Source organism: Megalobrama amblycephala, unplaced genomic scaffold, assembly GCF_018812025.1.
Source record: "Megalobrama amblycephala isolate DHTTF-2021 unplaced genomic scaffold, ASM1881202v1 scaffold407, whole genome shotgun sequence".
Lineage (NCBI taxonomy): Eukaryota > Metazoa > Chordata > Actinopteri > Cypriniformes > Xenocyprididae > Megalobrama > Megalobrama amblycephala.
Window position 1 is genome coordinate 217,648 of NW_025953361.1, and position 18,011 is coordinate 235,658.

The 18,011-nt window shown below is 39.5% G+C and overlaps 1 long non-coding RNA gene across 1 annotated transcript; it reads left to right on the forward strand.

Annotated features, from left to right (window-relative positions):
- The first annotated feature begins 13,692 nt into the window (after window positions 1-13,692).
- LOC125261385 lies at window positions 13,693-14,413 on the forward strand. Its single transcript, XR_007183278.1, has 2 exons — window positions 13,693-13,924; window positions 14,012-14,413. It is a non-coding gene; the product is annotated as an uncharacterized LOC125261385 (long non-coding RNA).
- The last annotated feature ends 3,598 nt before the right edge of the window (window positions 14,414-18,011 follow it).

Below are 18,011 nucleotides of genomic sequence, written 5' to 3' on the forward strand. Positions count from 1 at the left end.
AATAACAACCTGGAGCTGAACACACTCAAAACAGTGGAGATGATAGTGGACTTCAGGAGAAACACTCCAGCATTATTCCCACTCTTCATCATGGACAGCACTGAGGCAGCAGTGGAGTCATTCAGGTTCCTGGGCTCCACCATCTCTCAGGACCTGAAGTGGGAGTTACACATAGACTCCAGCTGAAAAAGTCCCAGCAGAGACTGTACTTCCTTCACCAGCTGAGGAAGTTCAACCTGAAACAGTTCTACTCTGCAGTGTCGACAGAACCGGCTAATATGGTCACACTTCCTGGATCTAGTAAGAACTCAACACAGGCAAACATTATACATGTGACTTACTGGCATTTGAGTCAAAATGGACTCTGCAACAGTTTTTTCTTTTATTTTATCTGTTCAAACATCAGTGTGTCTGGTTTTATCAGTCGGTGGATAAACAGCGTCTGCTGGATGTTTGTGGTTGATGCTCGTGTCAGCAGTTTGTGGCTGAAGCATTACTTCATTATCTCTCCTGCTAATAAGATCACAATCTTCCACTCCACACAAAACATCTTTACACTGAAATAAAGTGAATCCATCAACAGTCAAATAAGAGTCACAGGTCAAATATGATTGACAGCTCACAGCACTAAATAACACACCAGTAGATTCAGATATCTAGTCCAATATTTCACTCTTCTGCTGTTAGTTTCATTCAGGCCCAGAATTCATTTGAAAATGTAAGATCAGCAGAAGCTTGTTGATTTTCGTGATGTTAAAGCAGATGAACGTGTGAACGGAAACTGATGATGGAGGAGGATTCACACACAACCAGATAAATATCACAGTTCAGTGTGTTTCAGATCAATCTGAGGGTTTTCAGACATTTTAAGAGTTACTATCGTGGGCTTTTCAGTGAACCGATGAAGAAAATGTTTCTCAAGTTAGTTTTGCTCTGTTTGTGGCGTCTGGATGGTGAGTTTTAAATGTGTTTTTATGGCTTCAGTTTAGGGATGCACGATTATGACAAATAACTGATTATTCCCTTGAAATTGCGTAATTGCAATTATTAATTAAGATTATCACAATTTACATTGAATGATATTTTGAATAGCTTTATACTATTGTTTGAAGCAATAATCATGTTTTGCTTGGTCTGCTCAAAGTTGCGCTGGATTTTCTCCTCAGCGTAAGGTTGAGAGGTCCATCTATCCTCTTTTCCATGTTTGTAGAGTTAGTTTGTGGAGTAAATATATAGGCTGTGGTGTTGTCATGGTACTGCAATTTCTAACTTCAATACGATACCTTGAAAAGAACCGATATTCGATACCATTTTCAATACCATGGGGGAAAAAAACAATGTATATACTCTCATATAGATATTTTTAATATATATAAATGTAACACTACTGTTAAAACAGCAAGACCTGGGTTTCAGCAATTGATGGTGAGTTGGCTGGGTTATCTCTGGAAAATTATTTTTTTAGAAATTACAATCTCGCTGCCAGTGCCTCCAAAAATGTGTGTAAACTATACACCAAGAAAAGAGATTATGTATGCTGTTCTCCTAATTAAATAAGTGAATTTCTCTATTTGCTATGGGCTGTTTGCTTTATAAACCACACTGTAATCACATTATTAAATGCAAAAATACAGTGAAACAGATACAAAAGTAGTAATAAAGATAATTATTTATTTTACCAAACAAACGCTCTGAAACTTAAAACGGAAATAAAATGTTCACTTTCTTTTAGAATGAATCAAATGAAACCCCCTCGTTTACATAATGTAAATTATGTAGGATAGACACAGAGCAAAATAAACGTGATATCACTTATAAATTGCAGTTGTAAACCTCTATGAATTTAAACTGTAACTGAAATTATACATTCACACTTATTACGTGCTCAACTGTTCGTAAACCAAGCGCTTGGATTTTGTTGGGGCCCTTATTCGGTGGTGCACTTATAGCAGTCTCAAACAGATGATGAAGGTTTTAAAGTACACTGTCAAACTGGTTCGCTACTCACTCAGTCACAACGAAACACTCCAAGTCGCGCCGAGAAGTGATTATGTGATGCTTTGATCCTCCTCAGCTTCACATGCACGGGGACAACAATCCAAACCTGAAATAGCTGATGCGTCACACACCCGAAAAAGGCCGACGAGTGGTGCACAAAGGCCTGCGATCTCCCTCAGCACAAACAGTTCACGTTCCACATATGCTTGCAGGAAAACACTCCGATATGGTCCCAGATTCACTAGGTCCTCAATTCCAGAAGAAACAATGAGCAACAAAAGTCTTTTCCAACATATGGCGGCTGTTTCGATGGACAGAGCAGACCTAATCCCTTTAGTTTCTTTTTAACACACAGAAAACCTTCCCGTTGTCAAAAAAAATATACATATAGGTTATCTGTATCGGATATAGGACACAAATACTGTCGCTAAAATAAACTTTACAGATTTCCCAATCTAACTCCGTCAACAGCTCGCCATCGCCAATCTCTATCTCTTCCGTTTCGAAAAAAAAAAACCATTCGTAGCTCCTCCCCCCATCCATTACGATTGGTTGCATGTGAACACACCAATAACCCAATGAAATATATCTTATTCATTAGTATTTTAAATATCTATACAAAATATACAAAATCCAATTTATGTACATAATATTGAAATAAAACAAATGAAAATAAAATAAAGGCGTACAAATATTCACAGGGTTACACTCTCCCCCCACCAAATTCCAGCATGTCCCCATGTCTGGACTTAAGATGAACACACAATGGGGAAAGGAAAAAAAAATGTGCACACCTTGCATTCAAATGATTAATTCAAGGTTCATACTCTAGGGACTGTGCACGGAAAAGTCTTTGAGTGTCTCATACACATGTTACACAATGCTTGAGAATTACACCACCAGACATGTTTAATTTCACCAAGTTTACAAAAACATGAAGACTCAGTTCTCCCAACCTCACAACAATGGGAAGTAACAATTGTCTCCTTAACAGGTCTGCCTAGCTCAGGATAAGTAAACCTCCCAGGGGGTTTTCTTTGCCTCTCAGATCTCCTCACATGAGAAGTATCAAACATATCAGACGGTTCAACCCTAGAAGTTACTGAAACACTGGGCTCAGGTAGGTTATCGGTATGTTCAAGATGCTGTACAATTTCACCTTCACCATCCACTACTTCCGTGTCAACATTTACCGGATCTAGAGTCTCATCTGGATCTCCCAACTGGTGACCTAAATCACGAACATCAGGTACAACAGCATGCCTATTTTGCTGGTCTCGATCCGGATGTTCAACCTCTGCAGAGTTAGGATCAACATACATAAAAGGACCATACCCATATTCTGACTCGGAATCAGATGAGGAAAAATCTCTCTGCTCGGGGTAAACAAGATCAGACACTGGCTTTCCATTGGCGCTTCGTCTCTTTCTGGTCTTACAAACTGGTGAAGGACTCGGGCTCTCAATTTCTGGACTCACTCTCACTTGTGATTTCAAGGGCAAGATATGGTTTCTATGGAGAACCTTTTTAGGCCCATTACCACTCTCTGGAACCAGCTTATAAACAGGCAAGTTCGACAACTGACTCTCTACCACATATGGTACGGAATGCCATCGATTTGCAAGTTTGTGCTTTCCTTTTAACCCAAGGTTCTGAATGAGTACTCTGTCTCCAGGAATTAGGCTCTGAGGACACACTCTCTTATCATATCTCAGTTTGTTTTCTTTGTTTGCACGTGCAGACTCAGCTATTGCCAACTCATATGCATCCTTTAATTCTTGCTTCATTCTTTCTACGTATTTCCCATAGGAAACTGGTGAATCTTCATTAGACCGAACCCCGAGACACACATCCACTGGTAACTTGGGCTCTCTCCCAAACATGAGGAAGTACGGCGTATACCCGGTTGCATCATTTTGGGTAGAATTGTATGAGTGAACTAACTGGGCAATATGCTGGCTCCACCTGGATTTCTGATGTGCATTCAATGTTCCAAGCATATTGAGAAGTGTCCTGTTAAACCTCTCTGGTTGTGGGTCCCCTTGTGGATGGTATGGAGAAGTGCGGGATTTCTTTACTCCCAACATAGCCAACATCTCCTTGATCAAACGGCTCTCAAAATCCCGCCCTTGATCAGAATGTATTCTATTTGGCAGGCCATAGTGAACAAAATACTTCTCCCACAGGGTTCTCGCAACTGTCAAGGCTTTCTGGTCCTTACAAGGAAAAGCCTGAGCATATCGAGTAAAATGATCAGTAATGACCAACACATTACTTACATTTCGGGTGTCTGGCTCAATTGTTAGAAAATCAATACAGACTAAGTCCAGAGGACCAAAACTGTGCATGTGTGACATAGGAGCACTTCTCTGAGGCAAAGTCTTCCTCATGATGCAGCGATCACAATTTTTACAATGAGCTTCCACCTCGGCTTTCATCCTAGGCCAGAAAAAACGGTCTCTCACAAGCGCGTACGTCCTCTCAAAACCTAAATGTCCATTCTTGTCATGCAAAGACTCCAAAACAGTACTGCGAAGAGCAGTGGGAAGCACAAGCTGCCTGTACTTTTGATTATTTTTTGTTTCTACCACCCGGTAGAGCAGTCCTTGATCCACTTCCAGACTCTTCCATTTTTTCTTTAAAGCCTTGAGGTCAACATGGTCCAAATGAACACTTTCGGGTGATTTATCCTGGCTAACTGCTAGCCTTACCTTACTCAAGCAAGGGTCATTTCCCTGAGCCTCCCTCAACTCACTGTAGTCCGAACTGTTTGGTTCATTTTGAGTAAAGGCAACAACTTTCCCAGCAGCTTGGAGCACTCCACTCTCAGAACAACATGACTTGGGTAAGTGAACACTCTGCTGATATACTACAGTTGACTTAAGGACACCTCGCACTTGATTCTTTGTTTCAACAGATTGGCAAAGTGTACGCACACCAGAAGCTGAAATTTCCTCCCAGCTTTCTTCAGCTCCAGAACTGGAATGAGGCCGTCTCGACAGAAAGTCTGCATCAATGTTTTTCAAACCTTGACGGTACTTCAAGCTGAACTGGTAAGTTGACAGAGCTGCTAGCCATCTGTGACCCGTAGCGTCTAACTTAGCCGAAGTCAGGATGTAAGTCAGGGGATTGTTATCCGTTCTGACTTCGAAATTTACTCCATAGAGATAGTCGTGTAGCTTGTCGACCACGGCCCATTTTAATGCCAAGAATTCCAGCTTATGTGCTGGGTAATTCCTTTCAGAGGTAGAAAGACTCCTACTAATGAATGCCACTGGGCGCAATCCTTCAGGATGTTGTTGATAGAGCACACCACCCAGCCCATCCATACTGGCATCAACATGTAACACGTAAGGTAGATCCGGGTCGGCAAAAGCTAACACAGGAGCTTGAGTCAAACGGAGTTTCAGTTCCCGAAAAGCAGTCTCACAACCGTCATCCCATCGAGAACCAAAAGGATCTGAGAGCCTGAAGTACCCATCAGTAGAAGACTTCTGGACGTTCTCCTTTCCTTGACGTTTTTGTGGATAACCTTTAAGCAGCTGATTGAGGGGTCTGCACAAACTAGAGTACCCTTTCACAAACCGTCGATAGTACCCACAAAAACCAAGAAAGGATCGCAATTGGGTAACTGTCTGAGGTCTGGGCCAATTGACAACTGCTTCCACCTTGCATGGGTCAGTGGCAATTCCATCTTGTGACACTATGTGCCCAACATAAGTCACAGACGTCCTGCAAAACTGGCATTTGTCCAGTGACAACTTTAAACCCTCCTCTTTAAGCCGATCCAGAACTTTGAGCAGACGCTGATTGTGCTCTTCAAGGGTTCTGCCAAAAACAATCAAGTCGTCCAAATAAACCAACACTTCCAGAAAATTCATGTCACCCAATGTCTTCTCCATAACTCTCTGAAAGGTTGCAGGTGCCCCACTAATCCCCTGAGGCATACACTCAAACTGGTAAAATCCTAGTGGGCAAATAAATGCAGTTTTCTCCTTATCAGCCTCCTCCATGGGAATCTGATAATACCCACTTCGCAAATCAAGTACACTGAACCATTGGCTCCCAACCAAACTATGGAGTGCATCTTCAACCCGAGGGACAGTATATTGATCAGGTATAGTACGTCTGTTCAGTGTTCTGTAATCAACACACATTCGCACTTTGCCCGATTTCTTACGCACTACCACGATGGGAGAGGCGTAAGGGCTTCTGGATTCGGAGATGATACCACATTTCTGCAATTCCATTAGATGGTTTCGCACATCTTGCAAATCAGCAGGAGGCAAACGGCGAGAACGTTCACGAAAAGGTGTTGAATCAGTAAGCCGTATTTCATGCTTAGTGCTCTTTGAACGTCCAACATCCCATTCATGACAAGAAAATACATCACGCTTCTCCATCAATTTTTCACACAACTGCTGCTTGGCATCTTCAGGTAAGGGTGAATTCCCAAAGTCAAATGATGCAGGAGTTAGTGCATTGGGTGATTTATTTTCGACAACGGTGGGCTGAGGTACAATATCGACAGGGTAAAGATGAGCAATCGGCGTGCCACGTTTCAGATGCACATCTTTAGTGGACATATTTCTCACAGTAACAGTGAGGAGGCGATTAGATACTACCGAAACAGACTGCACTTCAGGTCTCACTAACAAGTCATCTGAAACACTAGTGTCATCAGGCTGGTCTATCAGGACATGCACGTCTGTAGGTTTCACAAAAAGTTTAGGTTTACCCTGAATTTGACATGATTCTCCAGGCCCTACAACAATTTGTTTATGTTGTGTGAACCACACAGTACCATGTCTCTCACAATCATCAGATGAGCAGTCAGTCTTCTGAATATTCTCATAGACTTCTCGAACTACAGGATGTATGGACAAGGTATGTAAGAAATGATCACCCAGCTTCTGTTTACAAGCCTCAAACAAGCGTCGCACTATATTGGTGTTAGTCCCCACCAGAACAGCAACTCTCTTCTCTGGCTGATAATCTGGACAAACAAGGGCAAGGGTGTCAACTGTTTGTGGTAGTCCTACCACATTTTCAGTGAATTCAAGCTTAATGGGAAGATAACCATCGTATGGGTATTTGTGTGAACTCAAACCCCATATTTCAAGATTTTCCACCGGCGACAGAGGTAAGTGTTTCAAGTACATGTCGTAAAAGCTTCGATAAAGGATGGTGACTTGAGAGCCACTATCAAGTAGAGCTTTCGCGTAGATTCCTTCAATTTGGACTGGTACTTCAGAAGTTGGACCAATCAAGCCAGATGGAAATCCTGAGGAACAAGCGATTTCTTTTTCAGAACAAGATGTGGAACGGAATGGAAAAGGAGTCCTGTGGCGTTCCTCCACGGAGCTCCCTAGAAGTTTCCCGAAAACCTACACTGTCTGATCAACTTTTGATTTACTTTCCTCAGGTTTTCAGTTCCTCTACACTCTCGCTTTGTGTGACCATCCTCACCACACTTGTAACAGAAAATTCCAGGCCGAGAAAACTTGGATGAGCTCTTCTTGTTGGAAGCTTCTGTAGCACTTGCATCTGCCACTTGACACACAGGGCCAGTTGCTATTGAAGAATGTTCAGGAATAGAGTCAGTTGCAGCTCCCTTCAACAGCTTGGTCATCTTTGTAGTAAGTGCACTCACCTCTTGCTTTATACTGCTCAATTCAGACACAAGAGAAGCCTGTGGAACCGAGGCAGCAGCCACCCCTACTTTTCCACCATCTCTAGCCCTGATCCAATCCTCTTCTTCCCTTACTTCTCGTAACAATTGTGAGAAACTAGGAGGATCACGCAAAGTGTGGGTCATCCTTAGTCGTAGTGCTACCATATCAGTAGTACGTGCTCCCTTAACCACTTGCTCCATACGCATGCGATTCAAATCAGCGGCTACAACCCCTCCTTTTACAAGCATACGATGAAGGAGCTTGTCCAATCTATAAAGAAAATCAGATAGCTTTTCACTTTCCCCTTGGTAAGTACTCCTGAACTTTGCAAGAAGATCGGAATTACTTTCAGTAGTTCCATAGGCAGTTTCCAGAGCAACCAGATAATCAGTAGCTGTGGCAGCTGGATTACTGACCTTTAGAAACCGAACTATGTCTGAAGCGGGTCCCCGCAAGCTCTCAACAATACGCTGCCTTTTTACAGAATCAGCACACTGCCACTCGCTGATCATTTGGACAGCCTGTTCCATCCAGGGGTCATATTCTTCCTCCCCAGAAGGTACTGGTTTAACACCTGAAAATACTCTTAATCTCCTGTAACCCACAGTGTCACTGGGCACATGGATACACTTTTCCACAAGGCGATCAATAGCATTCACCAAGTCAAGATTAACATTTACATTAGTGGACTGACCTTGCTCCAACATAGACTTCACATCCTCCAACGACTTTCCTTCCTGCTGCAACAAGGACAACAACTTATCCTGAAAAACAGCATCTCCCACAGAAGGATCTGTCACCATTTTTCCAGGTACATGTACCCTCCATGGGCCAACCTCATCAGGAATCCCTATCTCAGGTGGTACAGTATCTGGATCAATATCGTTACTGGTTTCAAGCAACAAGAACAACTTAGTTCCTGTAGGGTCTCCCCGTTTACCATGAATTTTGGTACGCCCAAATACCTTCACTGTATCAAGCACATCTGCGATAGTCTCATCCCTTACATCTATTGGGACATCGCTGAGTATTAGACAACGAGACGGGTTTATTTGCGCTTGACGACTCCATTCACCAGCCTTGGAAATATCCATGTCTCACAATGTTTCACAACACAAATAAAAGAGGGAGAATGAAAAAACGAAAACAGGCCAACAGGGGAAGAAAAATAAAATTTATCCAGAGAAAACACGAAAATCCCAGCGGTGCCTCCAAAAATGTAACACTACTGTTAAAACAGCAAGACCTGGGTTTCAGCAATTGATGGTGAGTTGGCTGGGTTATCTCTGGAAAATTATTTTTTTAGAAATTACAATCTCGCTGCCAGTGCCTCCAAAAATGTGTGTAAACTATACACCAAGAAAAGAGATTATGTATGCTGTTCTCCTAATTAAATAAGTGAATTTCTCTATTTGCTATGGGCTGTTTGCTTTATAAACCACACTGTAATCACATTATTAAATGCAAAAATACAGTGAAACAGATACAAAAGTAGTAATAAAGATAATTATTTATTTTACCAAACAAACGCTCTGAAACTTAAAACGGAAATAAAATGTTCACTTTCTTTTAGAATGAATCAAATGAAACCCCCTCGTTTACATAATGTAAATTATGTAGGATAGACACAGAGCAAAAATAAACGTGATATCACTTATAAATTGCAGTTGTAAACCTCTATGAATTTAAACTGTAACTGAAATTATACATTCACACTTATTACGTGCTCAACTGTTCGTAAACCAAGCGCTTGGATTTTGTTGGGGCCCTTATTCGGTGGTGCACTTATAGCAGTCTCAAACAGATGATGAAGGTTTTAAAGTACACTGTCAAACTGGTTCGCTACTCACTCAGTCACAACGAAACACTCCAAGTCGCGCCGAGAAGTGATTATGTGATGCTTTGATCCTCCTCAGCTTCACATGCACGGGGACAACAATCCAAACCTGAAATAGCTGATGCGTCACACACCCGAAAAAGGCCGACGAGTGGTGCACAAAGGCCTGCGATCTCCCTCAGCACAAACAGTTCACGTTCCACATATGCTTGCAGGAAAACACTCCGATATGGTCCCAGATTCACTAGGTCCTCAATTCCAGAAGAAACAATGAGCAACAAAAGTCTTTTCCAACATATGGCGGCTGTTTCGATGGACAGAGCAGACCTAATCCCTTTAGTTTCTTTTTAACACACAGAAAACCTTCCCGTTGTCAAAAAAAATATACATATAGGTTATCTGTATCGGATATAGGACACAAATACTGTCGCTAAAATAAACTTTACAGATTTCCCAATCTAACTCCGTCAACAGCTCGCCATCGCCAATCTCTATCTCTTCCGTTTCGAAAAAAAAACCCATTCGTAGCTCCTCCCCCCATCCATTACGATTGGTTGCATGTGAACACACCAATAACCCAATGAAATATATCTTATTCATTAGTATTTTAAATATCTATACAAAATATACAAAATCCAATTTATGTACATAATATTGAAATAAAACAAATGAAAATAAAATAAAGGCGTACAAATATTCACAGGGTTACATATATTTTTTTGTCCATCTATTGAAAGTCTAGGCAATCAAAAGTTTCTTCTGAAGAGATTTATATGAGATTTTATGCTTAATATGATAAAACTTTTAAGCTTTTTTCATATATATATGTTGATCAGTTACCATTACAATTATCTCAAATATTTGCTAACTCTCAGAGTATTTGTTTTTACAATGGGGTAATTTTGTTACACACAGCACAAAGAAGCTTGATTTCAAATGGTAAATTGAATTTAAAAAAGACAAGTAAACAGTAATAAATAAGAGCAAATTAACAAATTACTAACAATAGCACAAATAAATACAATAGAATAAAGATATAAATTAAATAGACTGCTTTCTTTTTTCAGGTAGGTCTAACAGTAGTAATCAGGTAAGAAACTGAATAAAGAAACAAAGTCAGTGGCGTAGCGTCAGGGTATACACGTACATATGGGCTTATTATGGGCTTAACCCCAAATACTTTGGGCATCTGTAGCACCGTCAGCATCGCGAAATTTTCGTCATTAGGAGGGTTTGCGGATGTCCGCACTCCCGTCCACGTGCAGCTCAATTGTTGTGATGGCACGAACAGTGTGTGTGCTGAAAACAGCTTATGCGAGAGTGAACTGAGTGCTTGAAAACAAAAGTCCACTAGAGCGCAGTGCACACGCCGAACGCGTCTTTCTGCAGCCAAATGCTTTCAGAGGCTCGCACGCGCGTCTGTGCGCGAGACAGAACCTGTGTAGATATGTTCAAAAAATTAAGTATAATAGAAACAATGTTGTCAATAACTTGCTATAGCCCATCTATGCTAAATGTACTGAAAATCCTTAAAGGGATAGTTCACCCAAAAATGAAAATTTTATGTTTATCTGCTTACCCCCAGCGCATCCAAGATGTAGGAGACTTTGTTTCTTCAGTAGAACACAAATGATGACAAAATGTGAATAAATGTAACCCGTACTCACTGGGGTGTATACTCTTTATTCAGTGAATTAAAATGCACATAAAAACTGATGGAAAAATATGTAGAGAAGGAATAGTTATCAGGAATAAAACACGTCCATTAAAAAAGTCTGTGACAGAATAATTATTCAAAACTGGAATAATCTTCGGACTCATCACATCTGAAACGAGGCTATGCTCATTCTGAAATTACAGAGCCAGAGTCGAATCAGTCGAATTCAAAAGAGTTGAAAATCCGTTTTTTGACATTTTTGAAATAGAGCCGCAATGCAAAGTCAAAATGATGGAGGAACGCATATACTGTAGTGCTTTTGTTTTTTTATTTTTTCAAAATATCAAAATGTAAAATAACATTGGATAATCTTCACTGAAAAAAGTAAATACAGATTAATCAATTAAAGTTACAGAAGTTAATCAGTCAAGAGCAGTAAGTGCTGTTTTCTTTGTCTTTTGTTGTTTGATTAACATTAACAACAGAGAGAGCGGCACGTTTATTCGGCTACTGTCCCTTTAAGACATGACGAACGCACGGACACATTCTTCCTGAACTGTGTTCACTTTAATACTCACCAAGATGGGCATTGTGACATTGAGTGTATTTGACCATTAATAAACTGAGAAAAAGAGCTTGTTTTGGCTCTTGTATTTAAAAGGTGGCTTTATTATTGTCTGCGCTTTTGTGATTTCACCGGAACGAATAGAGTCTCCGGCCGCAGCAGCGTTAAGCAGAAAGTGGTGGGGACGTCCCACCCGCAAAAAAATCATAATACAAATAAATATGTACATGTGTAGTTTTGTGCAGTTTGTATTTATTCCCAGTTCATAAGGTGCTTACTTCAGCTGACCATTCTATGATAATCTTCGTTTATTTTGATAATATGCCTATTAGCCTATTTTACTGTCAGATCAAGTTTGAATTCAGCTCTAAACTCAGTTATTATGGATTGATTAAATAAAATATTATAAATATGAAGCTCAGATACTCAACAGCATTAGTTTTAGTGTGACATTAAACATTAAAGTGTCTTTTTTAGTTATTGATCCATATATAAATCTATTTCTCTTTTCATTCATCATCTTTTGTCTTTGTGCTGCAGAATATTATTCACGTCACATTTACATGATTAAACGTATTTCAGTGAAGCTTCATCAAACCAACATCAAGTGATTTTAAAGCTTTAATCTGTGAAAACTCTGTTCTTCAGGAGTGTTTGGTGAAGTGAAGAGAGTGATGGAGGGAGATTCAGTCACTATAAACCCTGATCTTACTGAAATGAAGGATGATGATGATGATGTGATTCGTTGGTGGTTTGAAAACACTGTAATAGCTGAAATCAATGTAACGGCCGACAGATTCACTGTAAATGATGATGATCTTGGATGGGAGATTCAGAGACAGACTGAAGCTGGACAATCAAACTGGATCTCTGACCATCACAAACATCACAATGAAACACGCTGGAGGTTATAAGACTACAGATCAACTCTAAGTGGTTGTAGTTTCTACCTTGTTGTTAATTGGTGAGTTTAAATTTTTTTTTAATGACAAAAGTTAAAATGAATTTCATACATCATTTTATTTCTTTTTGCTGTTTTATGATATTGTTTATTTCAAATTTAAATGTTAAACTATTTAATTTAATAAACCATTATAATTTGTTTATCTGTGACAAACCCTGATTCAGTGTCAGTGAAGGAGGGAGATTCAGTCACTCTAAACCTCTGTTCTTACTGGAAATGAAGGATGATAATGTGATTCGGTGGAGGTTTAGAAACACTGTAATAGCTGAAATCAATAAACTGGGACGACAGATTCACTGTAATATGATGATGATCTTGGATGGGAGATTCAGAGACAGACTGAAGCTGGAACAATCAAACTGGATCTCTGACCATCACAAGCACCACAATGAAACACACTGGAGGTTATGATTGTATTAAGAGTCACAGCCGTTTTCTTTTTTCCCATATTCAGAAGGTCATTTTTCTTCTATTCGTCTCATTGTCTACGGTGAGTTAAATATCAGTTTCATGTGTTTTATTTATTACAGCTAGATCTAAAGAAGTATCTTATCATGACTAATGAGTTCAAATGACTAATTCTCTTACTTTCACATGAACAGCAGGTTTATATTTAACTTTCTATTCAATAGTTTTAAATGCTCTACTTTTGATCATCTTGGTTCCTCTGGATGTTTCTTGAATCTCTTCATTCATCCTCATTTCTCTTTATTCTCTCATGTTTTCAGCTCGTCGTCTGCCTGTTCCTGTCATCAGCAGTAACTCTTCACAATGTTCTTCATCATCATCATCATGTTCATTGGTGTGTTCAGTGGTGAATGTGAGTCATGTGACTCTCTCCTGGTACAAAGGAAGCAGTTCATTGTCCAGCATCAGTGTGTCTGATCTCAGCATCAGTCTCTCTCTACCTCTGGAGGTGGAATATCAGGATAAAAACACCTACAGCTGTGTGCTGAACAATCCCATCAGCCACCAGACTCAACATCTGGAACATCACTCAACTCTGTCACACATGTTCAGGTACGGCAGCGCTGATGATATTAGCGTTTATTGACTGAGCTGATCTCACTTTGATGTTTTTATTCCTCAGTCCACTGTTGTGGTCCTACTGAAGCTGTGATCCGATTGGTCCTCTCTGCTCTGGTGGGCGTGGCTACTGTCATTCTTGTGCTTTATCACATCAGATCCAGAAGAGCTGAAGGAGATCAAGCACATATTCACACATCAGGTACATGATTGATGATGACTGATTCAGCATATATTAATATTGGTGAGATTGATTCATTTATGGCTTTACATGTTCATCTTCTTTCAGGAAGTGCTTAAATCTGAAGCAGAACGCTGAACTTTAAAGGTTCTTCAAGAGTGTTTTTGTCATAATAAATACTGATGATTATTTGAGCTTCTCTTTCAGTGTCAGATTTGTAAAACTCTTATTTGTAAGGCTTTATTGTTTATATTTCTCTCAGAGACACACAGATCTCACTTTACTACTACTGCTGTATATTTGTCATGTGTATTTTACACTGTTGTTGATGATCAAATTAAAATAGCATCTTTTTAATGTGTCTGACGGAGTTGACACAAATTAAGTTCTGAAGTACATTTTTAGAAGAAAACATTTTCAGAAAAACCTGTTCATTAGCTGAGACCTTTGTCTACAAATATATCAGTTTATAATAATGTGTTATGAAATAATAAAAACTAACATCTCAAACATGTTTTGTCTCTTCTCTCAAGAATCAGTGAGATTAAGTTCAGACTTTATTCTTGCCATAACTCTGATATCATTTCATGATCACTACATTCACTTGCGTCTTGTGTTTTGGTTCACTAACATCCTCCTGTCAGAGTCTCTGTAACAATTGTAGTCACACGTTTATTTCAATAATAATTCCAGATTCTATAGAAATGCTCTCTGTTGCAGTTATTTGTGTGCATGTTTGTTCCTAATGTCATTTGTGCTCTAGTACCAGGCCTTAGTTTCTGTGTGGAAATTTCCTGATTTTCAGATTTCTAAAGTGTGACAAAATATCATGAGAGGAACCATGTTTTTAATGAAGGAAAGTTCAAATGCGGGTCCAACAGACCCCAAATACTTAACTTACTTTTACTTTTTATTATGTATAAAACATTCTTTATGAACTCCTACACTATACTTCAATACTTTTAATGTCCTCTTATTCGGGTGGTTGTTACAACACTATTTTTGCATTTTATATTGGGATATAAATGCTTTCTGCACCCAAGATGTAGTCTCATGCTCTTTTATTAGTAATTTTTCCATCACATCATGGACAACAATTATTTAAATGGGTATTTCACCAAGAATTAAAACTGCCACACGCGCTTAAAGTCGGCATGAAATCAATATTGACCCTATTTTCTTTATTAGCACATATTACTAGTCTTGTGGTGAACAATTAATCTGTGCAAGTTAATACACAGAAAAAAAAACTGTTTGGTAATCTTTAATCAAAATCTGAAAAGTTACTTCCGGTCTGGAATGGCGTTGCTTCTCTGATGACGTCAGTGTGACGGCTTTGGTTGTAACGCTTAAACCACGCCCCTCCAACCGTTAGTCTGCTATGAGCGAGAGAAGGAGAGGAGGAGCGCTAAAATAAAACCCTGAAACAAAACGGCTTTTATTGTTTGCATTTCTTTAAAAATGATAAGATTTGAAATTTGAGACTTTGTTGTAACCTGCTCTGTCTTGTCAGGTTCTTTTTCCACTCAGTCCATTTGAGGGAGCGCGTTCTGGCGGGAAAGTGACGGCATACTCTCTAGTATTCGAAAATAGAATTAGTATGTCCCAAATCAACAGCTAATATTGCTCTCAACCTGTTGCGCTGTGGACGAGGATTCGATTAGAACTACAAACACGAGTAAAAAGTGTTAAAAAACTACAAACATGACAGATATGTGCAGAATAAGCAGAACGGTTAAGATAAAGGGGTTTGAGTGCTATACTCCACGCGACCGTAAGTTTGGGTGCACGAACCCATTTCGCGTGGCGGTGTGCACGGCAAATTTTGTAACTTTCCACGCGGCTCCGCATCCGAAGATGCACGAATATGCGAGGCGAATCTGGCCGAGTATGTCGTCTCACCACACTGGCACTCGTGCAAAGTTGCTTATATTTACAAAATGTACCTACAATACCAGAAATAATCCCTTTTAATGAAAATAAAGGTCCATGTTTAATGATTTTTTTTTCTAAACTAAATGAAAATGTTTAGAAGAATAAGAATATATTTAAGAGAATGCTTTCATATCCATATATTTTGTTCTAATGTCGAAAGTAATAATCTCACGGTTTACTGGGTTTTACACGATTCTTTTTTTTTTTTTTTGGTGAAGTTTAAGGTTACTAGAATAAACATATGTCAAGTGTAGCCTACCTTTCTTCTTCTCACCGCTGCTTCCTGTTTCTCCGAGTCGCGCTGTCCTTTCAAAGAATAGAACAACGGTGAGCGTGTCAAGTATAAAAGTCTCGTCCGTTTGTGGAGATGCGCGCGCAGTCAGCGGAGCCAGGCGAAAGTATAAATCCAGCTTTACGTTTGTTTTATAATTGAATACGGACGGCGTAGGATGTAGTGTGTAAACTGTGTCATGCGGCGCGATGTGACAACAAATTCCTGATAGTAAACTCCCTATTCTGTTTCTGACATAGTCCAAGTGCTTTGCAATGGTTGGTTTGTCATGTTCGGTGCTGTTTCTGGTGTAGACACGATGTAAATGGGGCGTTCACATCAGACGCGACTTGCGTGAATAAATCGCGCTATTCGTGCATAGTTGGACGCTTGAACATTGAGTTTACTCACTTAATTCACGCATGAAATTTACTTAACAACAGACTCGAATTCACGTCACGGGAATGTATGTGTCCCTCAGACTCTTCCACTAATTCACACTTCCTCTGAATAAACACATCAACTCGTCAGCGGGAAAGTAGTTGTAAAATACGACGAATAAGCTCAATTTACCGGCTTTAGCTAGCCTATATAATATAAAGCTCAAACTGAGTAAAGAGCGTTTTTTACAACTTACCAGATTGTCTGACCTCCTCACTCACTTTCTTCCAAGCAAGATCCTTTTTATTCCCGTTTCTGTAAAAGTACAAAGATCGTACAGCTCCGGCCCAGCAAACAAGGGACGTCCCCCGGACGTTGTGAACGTCCGTTAAGGTCCGCGTTTGGTCCGCTTTGTAACGTTCGCTGGCGGACGTTCGGAGGACGTCCGCGTTTGGTCCGCTTTTTAACGTCCGCTGGCGGACGTTCGGGGGACGTCCGCGTTTGGTCCGCTTTTTAACGTTCGCTGGCGGACGTTCGCCGGACGTTCGGGGGACGTCCGCGTTTGGTCCGCTTTGTAACGTTCGCTGACGGACGTTCGGAGGACATTCAAGTCCTTGCCAGTTTGCGAAAGTCCTACTGACGTCCCTCATCTGGTATTTCCATAACAACACTTGTAAAAAAAAAAAAACAGCGTTGCCTTTTATCAACAGACCTTACACCTTGAAACTCAGACAAAGGGCAAATGAAACTAAACCTACTGGATTTAAAGGAGGTTGTGTTCCTTAAAAATCCCTTTAAACATGATAATGGATTTACAGAAACCATGATTGTTTTGTTGTGCAGGTTGATATTATGGTTTTAGTAAAAATAGTAGTTGAATTCTGGTCATTCTACAGAAAAGTCCACTTTTGGTATGACAAAATGTCTTAAAATGTATTTCTTTTTCTAACGTTTAAACTTAGACCACATTATTATATTACACATTGACTTTATGAATACAAATGACAGCTTTATGATTTATTATTATTATTATTATTATCATTTTGTGCATTTAAAGACAGCATGTACCATTTTTTTTGTCACTGGTGTTACCATACTTCTCTGGCATTTTAAACATTTTTATGAAATGATATTTCTCAATTTTTTTTCAGCACATGCAGTCAGAGTTACAGAAAAAAAGATAATGAAAAAATAAGGAGATTATGTGTTTTTTTTTTCAATCAGGTTAGTTAAAAGTGATTGAATTATGCTAATTTAATTATGCATGTATTTGCTATAACAATGGAAATATTTGAAAAACAGTTATAAACAAGTAATGCAATCCTTTACATCTTAATTCTTGAGTTTAGCAGAATTCAATGAATGTAAAAGTATTATCATGTCACATATGACACATTTTATTTAATGAGACAGACAAAAAACAGTAACAACAGTGACACAATGAATCACCAGTGACAGATACGACCAAAGATAGCCTACTTATTCTTCAACTATAATCAAGGAGAGGAGACTAAATTTTTT